Source organism: Corticium candelabrum, chromosome 12 (genome assembly GCF_963422355.1).
Source record: "Corticium candelabrum chromosome 12, ooCorCand1.1, whole genome shotgun sequence".
Classification (NCBI taxonomy): domain Eukaryota; kingdom Metazoa; phylum Porifera; class Homoscleromorpha; order Homosclerophorida; family Plakinidae; genus Corticium; species Corticium candelabrum.
Window position 1 is genome coordinate 5,733,817 of NC_085096.1, and position 2,442 is coordinate 5,736,258.

The window sequence follows — 2,442 nt, forward strand, 5'->3', positions numbered from 1 at the left end:
CGATCGATTGCATTTTGTAAGGAAAATGCGGGCATTTTACAAAATATAGGCAATACATCAATGTCGTTTCGCTTCTTTTTGTGAACGTCTTGCGCATCAAAGTTCTAGTGGAGTCTCTTCTGTATATCCAGTCTGTGGTAGTTTCTTGTATGCCACCATGGAAATGAAGACAAGCACAGATGTAGATGTTTGTTTGAAGACGTGTGTGTGTGTGTGTGTGTGTGTGTGTGTGTGTGTGTGTGTGTGTGTGTGTGTGTGTGTGTGTGTGTCAGTCAGTATATGTGACTGAAACTTGTGCCAAATTACAATTCTAAATCAGGGCAATGAGTCAGCTTGCCACACCCTGTTAACCTGTGATCTCGGGCTGAGTGCAACTCAAATTATGCAGTACAAGTCAGTTGATCTGTTGCTGGTCTGTGTGTATGTCTGTGTGTCTGTCTGTCTGTCTATTTGTCTGTTTGTTTGTCTTTCTGCCAAAATTCATTTATTTCCACAGTTTGAAATCTACGTACACCACAACTAAGCAATAGTACTGTTTAGTATTTAGTATTTATTAATATTTGTTGTTATTTAGAAGATTTAGCATGGTTGGGATTAAATGGCTACACAGAGGTACAGTACTATGGCCACTTATTTGATGCTTCTATACAAATATTTCCCCTCCCCCAGACTACACAAACGCTGCCCTCTGGCTACACAGAGAGAATGTTTACAGGGAGGGATTACCTAATATTACAACAGTCCGTCATGTGACATACAGGTCACCTGGAAAGACAGTCATGTGGCATGAGGTAACTGACCTTTCCACTTTCAGACAATCAGAAACGCTTTCTCAGTAATACATTTGCCTAGGGTGCCCTTCCTACTCACATATGTTGTCATTTCCTACTTTATTAGCCACAATTATCTAGCCACATCACACTGGAACAAGAACTGGTGGGGGTTTCCTTTCTTATTGGGTGTTTTGACATTTCGGGGAGGGGAGGAAGGGGAGGGAAGGAAGGGGAGGGAAGGAAGGGGAGGGAAGGAAGGGGAGGGAAGGAAGGGGAGGGAAGGAAGGGGAGGGAAGGGAAGGAAGGTGAGGGAAGGAAGGGGAGGGGTGGGGAAGGGGAGAGGTGGGGAAGGGGAGAGGTGGGGAAGGGGAGAGGTGGGGAAGGGGAGAGGAGAAACTCGACAGGCCCGCCATGTTTCGTGACGATCGAACACTGGCTTCGTGTCGATCAGTGTGTTACAGACTGACATCCATCCTTCCAGACGGAAGCGTGTTATGGGAGGAGACATGACCTACTAGATAACGATTTTGCTGATGATCTCAACTGCTAGGTGATAACGTTGGTCTTGTACTGCATGGCTGGTTTGTTAATTAATTATTATTTTGTGTTTGTATATTTAACATGCTTGAAATGTCAAGTGGTTTGCCATATTACCTCACATTCATGTAACCAGGCAACACAGATTGCCTCACTTTTGAAAGGTTGTGTGAACCTAAGCTGAGCCAAGCCGCATTGGAATGGCCCACTTCAAACTGCTGTGCCAGTACGGTTTGGCTCAGCTCGGCTCATACTCAATGTGCGAATGGTACCCAAGCCAAACCAGAGCCACTAACATATGTCTCTCGTAGCCAGAACCTCACTCCTTCATCATACTACATAGACAGACTTTCTCCCACCGTGTTATACTTTTAGCGATACAACCAACGTCTTCAATATATTTCAGCATTCAATTGTTGCAATGCCATCAAAAGTATGCAGGCTGCTTGTAGCAGATCAATGATCAAGAAAAGGGAGGGCGAGTTTCTAATGTACACATGACCGTATGTAGCTAGCACGCATAGCAAGAGATACACCCACCACTAAGTGAGCTGGCTCGCTGACTTGCTTTTTCTGAATGCTATGTGAATAGGGGCTGGCCTGGCTTGGCTCAGCTGGGCTCGGTTTGGAACAGAGTTCGTGTGAAAAGGCTATAAGGGTCATATACAAATGTACCTATTAGGAGGAGTTGTTCACACTATGTGCTTGCACTTTCTCTTTCTTTAGGCGTAGTCCTCACAGAGCTTTCAAAGCTACTTAACACTATCTATAATACCTGGATTGATGCCGTCTTATTTTGTAATAGTTTTCTATTAATGGGAATTTCCGAAACAGTGTCCAGGACAGCAATATGGTAATGAGATTCTATGGAAGAAAATATGTTCTCCATAAGTGCCCGGGCGGTTCATAGGAAACTCTGGGAATTAGGAGATTGACTTGAGTACCACAGAGCAGGCAAGTGTGAGGCCCATCTTGCAACGTCCTGCATAGATACTTAGTCTTTATATACTTAGGAATGCGACCAGACCTGACGTCCCTCCTATGCTTCTTGTCAGGTGTTTCCTCGCAGGCTCCTTCTTTAATCCACAGTGACCGCTGTCTGGTTGCTAAACCTGTACGTACACTGTAGTAT

General features: G+C 44.7%; 1 protein-coding gene across 1 annotated transcript in view; it reads left to right on the plus strand.

Annotated features, from left to right (window-relative positions):
* The window catches only part of LOC134187876 (uncharacterized), a 4,697-nt gene extending 4,611 nt beyond the window's left edge, over positions 1-86 (plus strand). Inside the window, exon 8 of the mRNA XM_062656044.1 lies at positions 1-86. This exon is cut by the window's left edge and continues 284 nt beyond it. The gene's annotated coding sequence lies outside the window, so the exon portion shown is untranslated.
* The last annotated feature ends 2,356 nt before the right edge of the window (positions 87-2,442 follow it).